This window comes from Lathyrus oleraceus, chromosome 5 (assembly GCF_024323335.1).
Source record: "Lathyrus oleraceus cultivar Zhongwan6 chromosome 5, CAAS_Psat_ZW6_1.0, whole genome shotgun sequence".
NCBI classification, from domain to species: domain Eukaryota; kingdom Viridiplantae; phylum Streptophyta; class Magnoliopsida; order Fabales; family Fabaceae; genus Lathyrus; species Lathyrus oleraceus.
The window spans coordinates 142,225,611-142,243,168 of NC_066583.1; positions in this window are offsets into that span (position 1 = coordinate 142,225,611).

Here is a 17,558-nt window from a genome sequence, read left to right on the forward strand (position 1 = left end):
ATGAAAGACTCAAACAAGGTTATTTATAAATGAAGGTCACCAAATGATTACGTGGAAAAAAAATCAAGATTACCATTGAGGTAATTGTTTCTACATGGTTCAACAATTTTTTTCAATTCTCCATTTAATATGGATCTTTTAAAGATTATTTTCTCTAAATTACAAGATATTGACATCATTTCTCATGTAGTTATTTTAATTTATGGTGTATCATCTCTCAACTTAAGTTAACGAATAATGTAACACATGAAGAGAATTTGTTTACGAATAAAAATATTCTAAGTTATTGGTCGAGAATGATAAGTAGTCAAATGAAGGTTTAGTCGAAGCCCGTATAGCTGAAGGAAGGATAGTCGAATTTGATTGAATATGATATAATCGAATGTTTCTCAAATTCACCAAGGTTCACACAAATTGTGGGAGTGTCACAATCAGTATAGGGCACATAGAACTTGACAATTTAGCATTTTGCTTATGTTTAATGTTTATAATGCCATTAACTATAACACCTACATTTACATAGGCATGATTTGATACAAAGGCACACACACGTTGAATAATAAACAATAATATCGCAGGATGGAGGGAAATAGGATAAACATTGGGGCACTACACACCCCATCAATGGAAGGAACTGCACATTATCCATACAAATAGTTGATCGAAGCTAAATTTTGTATGCCATAATGTTTTGGCCAATATAACTATTTTTTCTATAAATAATGCATGGTATAATTTATTCAAATACACTCAATAAATTAAACAAGTTATTTCTGAAGGTGGCAAAAAACACAAGAGGGGGAGGGGGGGGGGGGGGGGGGGGGGGGGGGGGGGGAATTGGGTTTCTAAAAATAAAAGATTTTTAAAAACCATCTCAATCAAAAAATAACACGAACAAGAAAAATAACAAAGTTATTTTTATACTGGTTCGCTATTCACGAAGCTACCTCCAATCCACCCTACTGTTAGGTGGGAATTTCGACATCAGGTTAGATGTGATAAAATAAGGAAGTAAAATGATCTTTGGAGTTATCTAAGATTTCAACAGATAAGTTGTTAGACAAGAATACCAAACTCAAGGTGTGTCGAAATCTGCCTTATGTGTAGAAAGATGAATGTGAAATTTAGAGATAATCTCAAGTTCAGAAGGTTACTTCGACGAAAGGGTTGTTCGACATATATTTGAATTTTGAATGACAAAGGAGTAACCGTATTTTATTCTTATCCACTTTTTATAAGAAAGGATACGTGGAACATACTCATGGGTCGAAGACATGCAGAGTGTCACGTGTCAGCGCCTGGGAAAAGATTTGTTGGAGACAGTTATTTCAATTTAGTATAAATATGTGTCCTAATGTTAGGTTAGGGTGTTCAAATTACTATACAATCAATCATATTTACTTAAAGTATCCAGTGTGTAGAGAAAAGAGTACAATTGAGAATGTATGTGTGATAACACCATTATACTCATATCAATTAAAGCTCATATGTATCTTCTTGTTTAACAATTGTCTTTTACTATCGGTTTTTTATTAAGCATTATTTTATACTTCACTTGCATTTTTGCCATTTATCTTCTTAAGAACGCTTTCATCAAGTATTTTTATTTAAGGATACTATTGAATTGTCCATATTCTCATATAAGACTTTTAGAACAATAACACATGTCCTAGGATCAATCTGGTCGATTCTGCGAGTAACAAAAGTTTCTGTAATTTGGAAGACCAACGGTTGTTTACCAACTTTCATGGTAAATAAATTGGCACGCCCAATGGGACCCGTGCTAGTATTTTCTAAAAGGAAAATGTTCTATTTCTTCATTCTTCAATATCTCTTTGTATAATTCTGTTGCATGTTATTGAGAAGTGGTAAAGTTGCCACAACCAACGAGGATATATCAAGGAGAGGGTATACTAGGAGAATGGCGATCCCATCAGATAGTCAGAATCCTCCAGATAATAACGGAGAACCACCCCTTACGTCAGTACAAAGGGGAAGTACGGTGGCAGCATTTGCTGTCGAATTGGTACCAGCCACGACAAATTCGATGCTCGTGCGTTCGAGGGCCCATAGTGGGCCTATTTTATCTTACGTGGGGCCACAAGCCCCACCAGCGAACCCTTTAGGGACATAGGGGCTACCAGGGACTCCCCCTCCAAGGGGAAATCAAGTTTTTAGGCCTTATGTGAGTGGTTTTTCAATGCCAGTGAATGGTCGCGAACAATCCTATGGCATGCCAACTGCGATGATAATAAATTTACATGATTCGACATCAACATATACAGACCCTCTGACAAATGTATCTTCTCCATTGCAGGGATCTGGTTCAGGTGTAAATAATCTGGGTCGAAACCAGCCTTTAGGGGTGGGTCTTCATACCCAAGTGTCGAATATGACGAATAATTCTGCAGCGGTGTTGAGGTAACAAATGGACGAAAGTAACCATGATATGATGCAGATGCTGACCCAAACATTGGGTATGATATTCAACCCATTAATCCAAGATACGACCCAAACAAACCAACAAATGGCAACACAAATAACGCATATTGCAGATTTCTTTGGTGTCCCACAACCTCCTCGACATCCTCAAAGGGGATGGATAAGAGAGAATCAAGGGATAACCATCGAAAATGACTTTACCATTAACCAGGTCCCACGAAATGCACCACAAGCGAACATGGTGAATCAAGGGATAGGAGCAGATCCACCTAGGGTTGAACAACAAATCCCAAGGGAGCCACGAGTAGTGTTGGCAAATAGGCACCAAGATGCTGATGAACTTATACAGCGAATTTGATGCGATGATATGACGACAAATAATAACCTGATAGCCATGGTCGAATTAATCATGGCGCGAAATGGCATAGACGTTGGCCTCCATAGGCCAAACTATACGTCCCCGTTGTTTGAATACGTTCTGCAGGAGGAATTACCCCATAGGTGGAAAGTCCCCAAATTCACCAAGTTTTGGGGGATACGAGTGAGTCCACTATGGAACACGTGGCCAGATACTTCATAGAGGCGGGAGAAATTGCAAAAGATGATAGTCTTAGGATAAAATATTTCCCAAGATCTCTTACGAAGAACGCCTTCACGTGGTTTACCACATTACTAGTGAATTCCATCGACACTTGGACTCGTTTGGAAAGACTGTCCATGAGAAATTTTACATGGGACAATCGAAGATAAGTAAAAAAGAATTGGCCAGTATTACATGAAAGTTTACTGAGTCAATAGATGATTACCTAAACAGGTTTCGTCTGCTTAAGGCAAGATGTTTTACGCAAGTGCCTGAGCATGAGATGGTCGAAATGGCGGTTGTAGGCCTTGATTATTCTATTAGGAAAAAGATGGATACCCAATACCTGAGAGACATGGCCCAGTTGGCTGATAGAGTTTGACATGTAGAACGTTTGAAGGCTGAGAAAGCCAGAGCAAACAAAAACAATCGAAAGGATAGAGTAGCCTATGTCGAACTAGGAACTGACGAGCCTGAAATGTTCGGGAAGCAGGTAGAGTTCGAAAAAGTTGAGGTCGACCTTGCTGAACTGAAGCAAGGACCACCTTATTCTTACAAAGTTCTAACTCCTTCAAGCGGGAAAAACCAGTCGAACCAGACAAAGACCCTAGGTTCCCGAAGAAGACTTATACCTTCGATGTCACTAAATGTGACGAAATCTTTGATTTAGTTGTTAAAGATGGCCAGATGATAGTGCCTTCTGGTGCTAAAATTCCCCTTCTAGAACAAAGAAAAAAGAGGATTTTTTGTAAATATCATAATTTTTTGGGCCATAAAACCTCATAATGTTTTCTTTTTAGGGACCTTGTGCAAAGCGTTATAAGAGACGGAAGGCTCCAGTTTGGAGACAAATCGAATATTCCCATGAGGGGTCGAGCCGAACCTCTTAATATAGCTGATGCCCATTATATTGAACCTTCCATGATTAACATGGTAGAAATTTTTGAAGAATCTGGGAAGGTCGGTATGGTCGAAGTGGCTGACGGCTTTAAACTGGAAGTTGCAGAGGGGGTCAGTGAGGATCTCCATCAAGTGGTCCCAACAGAAACTGTTGAGGGTTTCGCCAAAGAAGTCACTAAGGATCTCACTAAGGGAACCATTGTCATTTTCACAACAAATGAGACCACTGATGGTTTCATACACGTAGGCATGACTGAGGCCACTGAGAGCCTTAAAGTTAATCTGCAAGAATTAGACATTATTGGAGATGTCGACATGGGAATCAACATGGTTGATTTAACTTCGAAAACCTCCAAAATGGAGGTAGACGAAGGAAGCCTCCGACAGGAGGAAGGCCTGGTCGAATTCCTCCATAGATGTCAGAGGAAAAGGTCAGAAGTTATGATGTGCCCAAGGTGCAGTTTGATTTTCGACAAGAAAGCTGTAGAGAACCTCGAGGGGATTCGAATGGCCAAAAAAGGGAGAAATTGAGGGATTCAAGAAATATCCAAATATAAGACGACAGATGGGATCCCAGAAGGGGAAACCAGAAGGGCCTACCCTTTCAGGCGAACATGCCTTTGACTTATAGGCCTACCACGGAAGCCCCAAGGGACTCTTGGACGAAACCAGTTGGGGGGAGAGGGAAGCCACTAAAAATGACAAACTTTCAATGTCAAAAGAGGGTCCTTAGTGGCCTATCGAAAAGAGTTTCAGGCGTCAAAACAAGTGTCCTATCGTTCTGAGAATTATAAAGGAAAAAACCCGATGTCCCGATCCCAATGGAGAAGGAAACAACGGTAGAGGAAAGGTGATAGAGAAGCTGCAGAATAGGCGAAACCTGAATCCAGTAGAAACATGATGCCTAAGAAAGAAAAGAAGTCGGTCTAAAGGAAGTTATTCTCTCCTCAAGAGAAGGTGCCTGCGGTGAAGTCTGATCATGACGAAGACATGGTGAAAGATGACTTCGACTCCGATTCGAATGCCTTTCTTGATATTGCATGCAATGTGGGGTATGTCCTTCCTAGAGAATATGACCAAGTCATGGAGGTCGAGGGAGCCAGAAGTAACGGCTGAAATGGAGATGGAGAAACACAAGCCCGTATGTTATCACATTATGAACAACGACTGTGTGGAGGAGCAAAATGCCTTCTTTGAAAGGCCAAATGAGTCGATGAGGAGCCATCTAAAACCTTTGTTTATCAAAGGCAAAGTAGAAAATATAGGGGTAAATAAGATCATTGTTGATGGTGGAGCGGCAGTGAACTTGATGCCGCATTTCATGCTAAAAAGGTTCGGTAAAGATGACACCGACACGAAGCCTCACAACATGGTTCTCTCGAATTATGAGGGGGAAGTCAAAACTACATTAGGGGTGATACAAGTTGACCTCACTGTCGGCACAATAACAAATCCAACAATATTCATGGTAATAACATCAAAAGCTAACTATTATCTGTTGTTAGGTAGGGAGTGGATTCATGGCATAGGCGCAATCCCCTCTTCGATGCATCAAAGGGTAACCATCTAGCGAAGAAATCAGATTGTGGAGAATATAGAGGCGGACCAAATCTATTTTATGGATGAGGTTAACCATGTGGACATGAGAATTTTCGACAGGAACCTGACCCACATAGTGCCTTGCAGTCCTGCAGGTTTCGACCTTTCACCTGCGGACAACACATTTTGCTCACTCTATTTGCACCCAACTTACAAGTTCCAGTGGGATAGAGAGGTAGTTGGCGAAGATGACTTCGGCTACGGAGGTGTCGAAGGTATCTAACCTACGAGTTAGGGAAGTGAGTTCGGTGAAAATGTCTGATTTACAGACACTAAAAAGGATTTCGGCTTATATAGCTGAAAATAAATTAACAGTGGCCTTGGAGGCCGAAGTTAAATACATGGCTATCGAAGCCAAAGGGACAAAAATGCATTCTGATGGTTCTGTCAAGGACTTTGATCCAGAACCACCTGATAATGGTCCAGACGAAGTGCAAGGCCAGAGGCTCGACGCCATCTATGATGACGAGCCTTTGGGTTTCGAAAAGGATCCGTTAGCAAGTAACACGAAGATGCTAGCGCAGGATCCCTTGGAAGAAATCAACTTAGGGACAAGGGGGATCAAAAGGCCCACGTATGTAAGTGCCAACATCAGCCCAGAACTCAAGATCGAAGTTATCCAGCTGCTGAAAGAGTACAAAGACTGCTTCGCATGGGATTATGATGAGATTCCTAGTTTGAGATGAGATTTGGTCAAACTGAAGTTGCCAATAAAGCATGGGAAGAAGCCTATCAAGCAAACCACGAGGCGATTTACACCCGTAGTTCTGTCGAATATCAAAGAGGAGGTCGAAAGGCTTCTCAGATGCAATTTCATCTGCACCACCAGGTATGTCGAATGGATTGCTAACATACTACCGGTTATTAAAAAGAACGGTACTTTGAGGGTTTGCATTGACTTTAGAGATTTGAATGTTGCAACCCCAAAAGATGAGTATCCAATGACTGTGGCGGAAATGCTAGTAGATTCTGCCACAGGACATGAGTATCTTAGTATGCTCGACGGATATTCTAGATATAATCAGATTTTTATCGCCGACGAAGATGTGCCAAAAATGACATTTCGATGCCTCAGAGCATTAGGTACTTATGAATGGGTAGTAATGCCTTTTGGCCTAAAAAATGTTGGGGAAACGTATCAGCGGGCAATGAACTCCATTTTTCATGATTTCATCGAAACGTTTATGTAAATCTACATAGATGATATTGTGGTTATGTCCGTTTCAGCGAAGAATCATGTAGACCATCTTCGATAATCATTCGATAGAATAAGGAAACATGGCCTAAAAATGAATCCTCTAAAGTGTGCAGGCAGGGGATTTCTTAGGATTTTTGGTCCACAAGAAAGGGATCGAAATTAATGACAACAAAACCAAGGCCATTATGGAAGCAAAAACGCCATCAGCAAAGAAGGTATTACAGTCGTTGCTAGGAAAGATTAACTTCTTAAGGAGGTTTATATCGAACTTAAGTGGAAAGACTCAAGCCTTCTCACCTCTTCTTCGACTCAAGCAGGAAGGCTTTGAATGAGGCACTACGCCAAAAACTGGAATAGACAGCGCACCTTAGAGGGCGCTTTATTACAAAAGCGCACTCTAAAGTGAAGCGAAAAAATAAGGAGCGAACAACTGGAATAGACAGCGCACTTTAGAGGGCGCTTTTGTAATAAAGTGCCCTCTAAGGTGAAGCAAAAAAATAAGGAGGAGATAGAGGGACAACAATACAGGGCGCTTTTTAGAAAGCGCCCTCTAAGGTTACCCTTAGAGGGCGCTTTTAAAAAAGCGCTATATAAGTCCATGTGCATTTCCAGTTTATAAAGCGCTTTTGGAAAGCCTTAGAGAGCGCTTTCATAAGCGCCCTCTTAGGCCCCCTTTAGAGGGTGCTTTTTTTCCACAAGCGCCCTCTAAGATCCCCTTTAGTAAACATTAAAATTATAACATACTGCGCATTTTGTTATTTCACTCTCTGTTATTTTCGTTCTTTTTCACGTTAGGGTTCTCACTACTAAGATTTTCGCTACTTCTAAGGCGTTCTCCTTCCACCTCTGTTAGATCTACGACGAAGCTGATCATTTACTAGACATGGGATTTCGCAAAGATATTGAGAAGATATTCGCTGCAATCCCTAAACAACGACAGACACTTATGTTTTCTGCAACAATCCCGACGAGGTTTGTATTTCTTTCTTTTCACTCCTTTCCTTTTTAGCTATGGTGATTCATGCTTTATAAAAGATATGCGCATTGGGCTTATTCTCGTATGATTGTGAAAGTGCGCCAAGTCTGCCATATTGCTATGAAAAGGGATTTTGAATATATTAATACAGTTCAGGAGGGTAGTGAGGATACACATTCACAGGTAATTGTTTATAATTTCATGATAGTAATAACTTGTTAGATACTTACATGTGTATATGCATATACAACCATCATATAACATATTTTTTGGATCTTTATTTATGGTGCTTTGGATCATTTCAGGTCCGCCAAATGCATTTAGTTGCACCATTAGACAAGCATTTCCCTTTACTCTATGCTATTCTGAAGGAGCACATTGCAGATGATGTTGACTACAAGGTTTGCTTTCTAATCTGCAACCAACTGTATTTTAATTTTTTCTCTGTCCTTTCACTATGAACTGTTTAGATTAGTATTTTGGATTAGTAAACTGTGATTTGACAACAAAGTTTAACTTTTACAATCATGTTTACATGGATTTGGAGGATATGTAATGTAGCTATTGGTTTATCAGGTTCTTGTTTTCTGCACAACCGCTATGGCCACAAGACTTGTTGCTGATCTCCTTGGGGAGTTGAACTTGAATGTGAGAGAAATACATTCAAGAAAGCCTCAGAGTTATAGAACCAGAGTTTCTGATGAATTCCGGAAGTCAAAGGGTCTCATCTTGGTTACTTCGGATGTATCTGCACGTGGAGTTGATTATCCAGATGTTACTCTTGTTGTACAGGTATATTTGGATCTCCTTCCTTGTTTCACTTGTGACTATATTACCAGCATGCTCGTGTCCATATGAATTTCTGTCCTGTTTAACGCATACTCGTAAGGACACTCAATACATACATTTGCTAAAAGTGCAAGCCTTTTTGATTATGATTTGCCAAATTATTTAACGCTTTTATTGATTTCAAATTGTCATGTTTCTTCCATTTCTACAATGAATAGGTTGGTCTACCGGCTGATAGAGAACAATATATACATCGACTAGGTAGAACGGGGCGAAGAGGAAAAGAAGGGCAGGGCATACTGCTACTAGCTCCTTGGGAAGAGTTCTTTTTAGCTACTGCAAAAGATTTACCTATTGGGAAAGCTCTGGTCCCTTCAGTTGATCCTGACACTAAGAAAAAGGTATACTTGGATATACAAGGGAGACAATTATTGATTTTCTTCTAATACTTTAGCTAGTTTTTAGACAAACAAACCAATATGTGGAGCAACGATTAGCTACGAGTTTGGCAGGATCGCGGTGTATCACCATGATTTTGGCAAAAGCTAAATTTTAAAGCTTTAGCAAAATTACAATGCCACCTCGAGTTCATTAAACTCACTGTGATTCCAACGATGCACTTACATTTTAAATTGTTAACAGGTGGAAAGGGCTCTATCCAATGTGGAGATGAAAAATAAAGAAGCAGCATATCAGGCATGGCTTGGTTACTACAACTCTAACAAGAAAGTGGGGAAAGATAAGTATAGGTTAGTGGAGCTTGCAAATGAGTTCAGTCGATGCACGGGGCTTGATAGCCCTCCAGCTATTCCTAAGCTTGTCCTTGGCAAGATGGGTCTTAAAAATATCCCTGGTTTACATTCCAAATAGGTTTCCATTCAATTTCTGATAACAGTCTTGTGAAAGAGAGAAATGTTCTTGAATTGAAATGCCCCCACTTATAGTTTGATTTTAAGACTTGAAACTTCTAAATTTCAACTATCATAGTAATTTTTTCTGTATATTTTATACTTCTAGATGAATTATCATTTAACAAGTACTGCAGAAAATTCAGTGCCAAATGAATTTGTACTGTAAATCACTGATGCAAACTGTCTAAAATAGATATTCAATCATTAGTTTATGATTTAAAACATATACCTCGAATTGTTTTATATTTTGTGTGTTGAAAAATGATAAGAATATATTTTGATGTTTTTGCTTTGGTCATTCCCATTGTTATTTTATAATATTTTGTGTGTTGAAAAATGATAAGAATATACAGTTTTAGGTGTACTGCTTCAATATACAGGTTGTCTAAAATAAATAAATAAATATAGCGCTTTTAAAAAAAAAATTTAAATAACCACCCACTTTAGAGGGCGCTTTCCAAAATAAGCGCCCTCTAAACCCTTTAAATTTCCACTTTAGAGGGCGCTTTCCAGTAAAAGCGCCCTCTAAACCCTTAAAAGTTTCCACTTTAGAGGGCGCTTTCTTTAAAAAGCGCCCTCTAAAGTGGCCCTTAAAGGGCTTAAAGAGCCACTTTAGAGAGCGCTTTCACCAGGAAAAAAAGCGTTGTCTTTACCTACGCCAGCGCCAGATTAGAGGGCGCTTTAAAACGCTGTTATAGGCCAAAAAAAGCGCCCTCTTTTCCCTTATTTGGCGTAGTGAGGGAACGTGCAACAAGAGGCTTTCGACACGATCAAAGACTACCTTGTGCAACCCTTGATTCTGTCACCTTCTTGTAGGAATAGATGTATGAGATTATACATAGCTGCATCTGATGTAACGTTAGGGAGCATGTTGGCTAAGGAGGATGAAAATGGTGTCAAAAAGGCCATTTACTACCTTAGTAGAGTCCTAAATGATATAGAAACCAGATACAGTATAGTCAAAAAATTATGCCTATGTCTATATTTCTCTTTTACAAAACTAAAGCATTATATAAAGCCAGTTGATGTGTATGTTTCATCTCATTTTGATGTTATTAAGTATATGTTATCTAAACCTATCTTAGATAGCCAAATTAGTAAATGGGCTTTGGCTTTGACGGAATATTCTTTAACTTATAGGCATTTAAAGGCCGTTAAGGGACAAGTGGTATCAGACTTTATAGTCGACCACTCTATAGTTCAAAATTCCTTAAACTATCTGGAGTTGGAGCCTTCGAAGTTGTACTTCGATGGTTCTACTCATAAAGATGGAACATGCGTGGGGATACTAATCATTTCTCCTAACAAATTTCCAACAAAATTTAAGTATAAGGTCGAAGGCATGTGTTCGAACAATGAGGCTGAATATGAAGCTTTGATAGCCAGCCTTGAAATCTTGTTGGAATTGGGGGCAGCTTGATTCAAAATAATGGGAGACTCATAATTAGTAATAAAACAAATCACAAAGGAATACAAATATGTTAAAGAAAATCTGATTATGTACTTTGTGATAGCTAGTAGACTCTTACGTAAGTTTGAGGTGGTAAACATTTGACATATACCTCGACTTCAGAATCAAGAGGCCAATGAATTAGCTCAGATTTCCTCTGGTTATAAAATTTTGAAAGAGAAGTTATAAGATATGGTTGAGGTCAGAGGAAGAGTAGTGTCGACTAGACTTTTCCCATCAAATGTGGAGGAAATAAAGCTAGGCTATGCTAACAAAGAAAATTTTGAGATTCTAGCAATGGATTGTTTGGCAGATGAAGATTGGAGAAAACCAATAGTGGAATATTTAGAAAATCCAACAGCATCTACTGAACGAAAAGTCAGGTATTGTGCTTTAAGCTACATTCTTATGGGAAACGAATTGTTCAAAAAGACACCTCAAGGAGTCTTACTTAAATGCCTTAATGAATCTGAGGCATACATAGCCCTCTCTAGCGTCCATAGTGGGGCATGTGGGGCACATCAAGTAGGTCACAAGATGAAATGGATATTATTTCGACAAGGAATGTATTGGCCTACCATGTTGAGAGATTGTATGGAATTGAGGCTAGTGGGTATAGATTATTTCACCAAATGGATTGAGGCTATTCCTTTGACAAAAGAGACCGTGATCGAATTCATTCAGAAGCATATTATTTATAGGTTCGGAATCCCAAAAACTATTACAACAGATAAATGATCAGTTTTTACTGGTCGAAAAGTCCATAAATTTGCTAAAGAAATGGGGTTCAAGTTACTAACATCTACACCCTATTATGCTTGGGCTAATGGTCAGGTCGAAGCATCAAATAAGGTGGTAATTAGGATAATTAAAAAGAATGCAAGGAAGAAGCCAAGAAATTGACATAAGATGTTAGACAAGATTTTATGGGCTTATCGAACCTCCCCTAAAGAGGCTATAGATACGACGCCTTTCCAGTTAACATATGGTCACAATGTTGTTTTTCCAGTCGAAATCCATTTACAATCAACAAGAATTCAGAGGCAACATGAAATTCCATCTGAGTCTTATTGGAATATGATGTTAGATGAATTAGTCACTTTAGACGAAGAAAGATTAAATGCCTTATATTTATTAAGAAGGCAGAAAGAGAGAGTAGAAAAGTCTTATAACAAAAGGGTTAAAGTCAAATTATTTTCGATTGGAGATTTAGTGTGGAAAGTGATTTTACCCATGGATCAGAAAGATATAGCATTTGGGAAATGATCCCCTAAATGCGAGGGTCCGTTTAAAGTCACTCAAGTTTTTTCAAACGACGCATATGAAATCGAAGAATTAGTTGGAGATTGAAGACTCTTGAGAGTAAATGAGAAATATTTGAATAAAATATAAGCCTGCACTTAAAGAGGTGAAAATAGAGAAAGAATAATTTACGGAAAGGAGTCATAGCCATAATGGTAAAATTAATCAGTTGCCAAAATGACCAAGTTTTTACATCCAGAGCCGAAAGGCTTTAAAAGTTATTACATTAAAATTAAACTAAGACAAATTTATGAATTAATTTCGACCCATTTAAAAAGGGAGAGATTCTTTCATTTTTTGGTACTTCAATTTGTGTAGCTGTAAGCGGCGTTCCCTGCTAGATTTGTAAGTAGTAAGAGTGTCAATCTCCTCCCCCAATTTTTGGGCCTTTTCCATGTTGTACACCTATTTGAACTTCTTTCGCCAGCACATCTTCGTCCAACTTTAGGAGTTCCTCTTTGCGCTCCTTAGCTCTGAAAATCTTGGTTTGCAACTCTTTGATTCGTTGCTCCGAAGCTCTTATGTTCTTGTCACAGGCTTCAATTTCCTTTTTATTTTTCTCAGAAGTCTTTTCCAGCTCAACACTTATTCTAATGGATTCATAGGCGGCTTCCCACTATGTTGTTTGAGTGTCTGATTTGGTCTAAATTTTGTTAGAAGTTTCCCTTATTCGACCAAGGTCAGCAACAACATAATCGATCAGCAGTCCTAAATCCATGACCAAGTCAGCAACTTCTGAGGAGTCATTTACGACATCAATCTGTTTTAGAAAATCTTTGATCCCGTAAAAGGCATAGGTGTCTTTCTCTAAAAGTTGGATTAAGTCAATGCCGAATGCTTTCTCCTTAAGTTTGTGGAGCACTTCGCTACCATAATGGCTTGTGATTGGACCTTCCGACACTATCAAAGTACTAGGACTTTTATCTGATGAAATGCCTCTGGTGCTGATAACGACCTTCAGATATTCCAATGGGTTGTTTCATTTAAGTGCTTCTAGTTCTGCAGGAGATAGAACAACGACAGAGTCTGTCGGAGGTTTTGGGACATTTATGGCTGCATCAATTTTCGAATTGGTTTTGGTTTGTTCTAGTATTGGTTGATCTTCTGGGACATTCCTTTCTTCATTACCAGCATCAGTTTGATCCTTATCTTCGTCTTCGAAGAGATCATCATTGAAGTTAAACATAGAGTGATCATGTTCTTCTTCGTTATTAGGATCATCCACATCTTGGTTAGTGTCAGGGAAACCGTGTTCAGATTCGTCTTCATGATCTTGCATCTCGACATCTCTTTCCACTGGGGCATTTTTGTTGTACTCTTCCTCAGGTTCAGAACCGCTGGTGTGGGAATGTTGGGTAATGGTTTTTTATGGAGAGTTTTCTGGTCCTTTTGTAGAAGAATTGTTCACTTTGCCCATAGATCCTTTGTCAGAATCAAGGGGAGTGTAGGATGATAGGTGGGAGCTCCACTGCTTTCAGGTTGAATTGTAACAATGATTGATGTGACAGTTGGGTGTTGAAGATTTCTTGCAACATCCTGGAAATAAGACGAAGATCGGGTAAGTTGAAGACGAAAGGAGAATATATCTAATCAAAAATAAGGGTGAAATGTTTTACCTTAGGATCTTCAGCCACAGGACTAGAATTATCACTCTCCATTTGTTCTAACGTCCTTTTCGATTGAGGCTCATATCCAACACCAGTTGTGTCCTGGGCAAGAGGTTTTTTCGACGTACTGGTCTTTTTCGAGTGGACAGGAGCACATTGGAGTTTCAGTTGTTTCTTCTTCTTTGTTCTTGTGGGCTTGGGGGCATCTGGAGATAAGTCCTCATCATCGGAGTCAGAGGCTTCGACCTCGATTTCTTTTTACTTCCTTTTCTTGGGGGTTAACGGTGGCTTTCAGCTGGCTTAACAAAAGAAAAAGGGGGAACATTAAGTAACAAGAAAGTGTTGCCCAAGTCGAAGGTGTCATTATGTGGGATACATATACCTTTGCTATTAGTGTTGCTTTGTTGGTATCCTCCTCTCTTGCTTCGGTGGGTCTTTTTGTTGTGGTGGAAGTTTTCTTGGGTGGAACTCTTACAACTGGAAAGAGAGATCAGATTATTGTAAAAAAATGAAGAGGTAAAGACCAAAACAAATGAGTGAGTCGAAAAATCTCCCATTCCACACCTTCATAAATTTCAGATTCTACATGAACATCTTTTATGCCAATATGAAGATGCCCTTTGAAACTGTCTAAATTGTGCTTAGTCAAAACCACCCGTTTGACTTTTTTCTGAGATTCTTGTCGAAGGATTTTTATAGTCCCCACAATGGAGGGCTAAAAGCCATACCAAATTCAGCACTTGGTAGTCGAGGGAATTTAGGTGGATACATATTAAAAGTGGTTCGATATCATTGCTCAGGTCTAACGTATGAAGGTAATTTTAAAAATTCCATCTTTTTCGTAAATTTCTCCTCCAGAGTGATTGCTGCTCCGCGGACGGTTCGACTAAGATCATCAGATCTGTAGGTAGTTTTAAAGTACTTTTGGAATGCTTGGATTTCTTTGGTGTGAGTCGAAATACCTTTTTTAACCTTATCCTGCACATAAGAAAAAGCTTTGGTAAGATGACGATGAAATGCAGTAACATTAAATTTTGTTGTTGCATAATAGTCACGCCACCACAGGTCGAACTCGTCAGTGCAGAGAAAATAAGGCTTGAAGGAGAATGAGCTGAGTTTTGTTTGACCAACATATTTGGCTATTTTCCTACTGCTAGTAGCGTCGGTGTCAATATCGTTATAAAGGAGGAGATAATTTTTTCTTGCATAGAGAGGTTTTGGGAAAATTTGAATTAGGCCAAACTATCAAGCGACTAGATTTGGTTGGTATGCTATCAAGGTAACCTGACTCTTCGACTGATTGAGTCTCGGGGAGAATACTCTAGGAGTGAGGAATGCTTCCCAAATAGCAATCTATTCAGCCTATGTATCTTTCGACGGAGAGGGAAACTTCCTTGTAAACTCGTCTGGACCACAAGTTCTAAAGGCAAATGGGGCCATGGCTGGGGTGAAGTTGTAGCGTAGCAAATATCATCATGTAATTAGTGAAACTTTGCTGAAGGTTTCTACCTTCATCGCTTGGAATTAGCATTGCTAAACGCGTTCCTTCGAATCTCCTATTTCTCACCTCTGGAGCATCCGCATCGATGGGGTTATGGGTTGGAAGGCATGCTTCAAAGCTCACATTTAACCATAATTGCAACAACCAAAAGGGCCATAAAATAACATATTTCCCTTTGTTCGGATATTCTTTAAGGCAGTCACTCCTTCGCCCAGAGATTCATAGAGATTGACTAATATCATTTCGTTGAGGCATACATTGCGCCCAACATGAAGCTGATTTGCCAATGTAAACAATTTCTTGGCTACTTGGAGAGACTTCAAACAGAAGATACAGCGAGACAATCACAAAGCCAGGAAAGCAATATGTTCAGTGTCGGAAACTTCCTCAATATCTTTGTCGTGATAGTAATCAATATGCATGGTGAAGGCGGTCCTGGAAGTATCGAAACCAATACCGTCTTTAGATAAGAAGTTTGGGTCGTAGGTTTCGCCCATAAGTTTGAGTCCTGTTATGGAAGCAACGTCGAACAATGTGGGTGTCATCATACCACAGGGAAGGTGAAAGGTATGATGGTTACTATCCCCGAAATACAAAGAAGAAACTAGCATAGACTGGCAATAGCCAGGTCCTACTTTCGACAATTGTATCAGGTCAAAGATGCCCATTTCTTTCCATACTTAGGACTTCTTTTTCTCAATTTTTTCTAGCCAACTCAAATAATATGAGGGATCTCAAAATAAGGGACATGACCGAAATAGCCTAAACCCTTGGTTCATATAAGTCAAGTCGATGGGTTACTCAGTCGAAGGGTTACCCTGGTTATCTGGATGAGGGTTTTCATCAGTATGGGTTTCCTCACCGACCTTAGGTTTTTTGACACAAGCTATGGGTTTATATCTATGATAAGTGGGGGAAAATTCCTTGAGCCTGTCAGGATTAACATTTGGGTTTGACAAAGGTCCTAGCATTGCATGCGTTTTCCCAGAGATAGAAATAAGAATTAATACATGAGATTGAAAAACCATTCTTTGTTCTTTAGTTAATGGTTCTGGAACGTACGGTAGGTTACCCACGGTTTTTGGGCCCAAGATCTTGTCAGCAAGTGGAAGGCTTCGAGATTTCCTGGAATCTCTGGTATTTTTGTTGGATTCTTTAGTGATTTTCGTAGATGATGCCATTGTTGGAAGGAGAAATTGAAGCAGGTTTTTTTCTTGAGGAAGATGAAGAGTGAAAGAAATGTTTTCTTTGAGAAGAAATAGAATGCGAAGAGTTGAGAGATAAAAAGAAAAAGAAATGTTGAAAATGTGTATTTATAAGCTTGGAATTGGAAGCGGTTTTTTATTTAGGCATTAATGGGGAAAGAGAAAGTGGGCACGTGTCAGTGTAAGTGGCCATGATGAGTGGTCGCAGTTAATGGCTAGGCACAATTTCTCAAGGGCTAGGAAACGTGATGATTGCCTAAGGATTCTCACGTGGGTTCTGAAGCGACGTTTTGCTAAAGTGGTAATCATGAAGGTGACGTCATAGTAGAAGAAACATTGTGTGATGTCGAAATAAGTTTACCAAGAAACAAAACAATACCTTTTTCTTCTATAGATCGAAAAAAGGCATTGTTTGGGGGCAATTTGTTAGGTGGGAATTTCGACATCAGGTTAGATGTGATAAAATAAGGAAAGAAAATAATCTTTGGAGTTATATAATATTTCGACAGATAAGTTGTTCGACAAGAATACCAAACTCAGAGTGTATCGAAATCTGCCTTCTGGGTAGGAAGATGAATGTGAAATTTAGGGATAATCTCAAGTTCAGAAGGTTACTTCGACGAAAGGGTTGTTTGACATATATTTGAGTTTTGAATGACAAAGAAGTAAACGTATTTTATTCTTATCCACTTTTGATAAGAAAGGATACGTGGAACGTACTCATGGGTCAAAGACATGCCGAGTGTCACGTGTCAGCGCCTGGGAAAAGATTCGTTGGAGGCAGTTATTTCAATTTAGTATAAATAGGTGTCCTAATGTTAGGATTGGGGTGTTCAAATTACTTTACAATCAATCATATTTACTAAAAGTATCCAGTGTGTAGAGAAATGAGTACAATTGAGAATGTACGTGTGATAACACCATTATACTCATATCAATTAAAGCTCATTTATATCTTCTTGTTTAACAATTGTCTTTTACTATCTATTTTTTATTAAGCATTATTGTATACTTCACTTGTATTTTTGTCGTTTATCTTCTTAAGAACGCTTTCATCAAGTATTTTTATTTAAGGATACCGTCGAAGTGTCCATATTC